General features: G+C 20.7%; 1 protein-coding gene across 1 annotated transcript in view; it reads left to right on the forward strand.

The window, feature by feature from the left end:
* LOC119588563 overlaps positions 1–222 on the forward strand; it is a gene marked incomplete in the record, with an annotated part of 91,152 nt that overhangs the window by 84,176 nt on the left and 6,754 nt on the right.

The following is a 222-nucleotide window of genomic DNA, read 5'->3' on the forward strand; positions in this document are numbered from 1 at the left end:
GGTTCATTCTGTGTTTGTAAACAAAAGAATCTTTTTTTTATTTTTTAAATTATATGTCCAATACAATGGTATTATCCTTAACAAATTTTTTTTTTAAGAAATTCTTGAAACATGGAAAAATTTAATTTTATTCTACTTTTGTAGAAAGATTATTGATATTATGTTATGTTCCTTAAAATAGTTATATAATAACCTTTGAATGGGTAAGAAAGAGTAAGTATA

This window comes from Penaeus monodon, chromosome 24 (assembly GCF_015228065.2).
Source record: "Penaeus monodon isolate SGIC_2016 chromosome 24, NSTDA_Pmon_1, whole genome shotgun sequence".
Taxonomy (NCBI): domain Eukaryota; kingdom Metazoa; phylum Arthropoda; class Malacostraca; order Decapoda; family Penaeidae; genus Penaeus; species Penaeus monodon.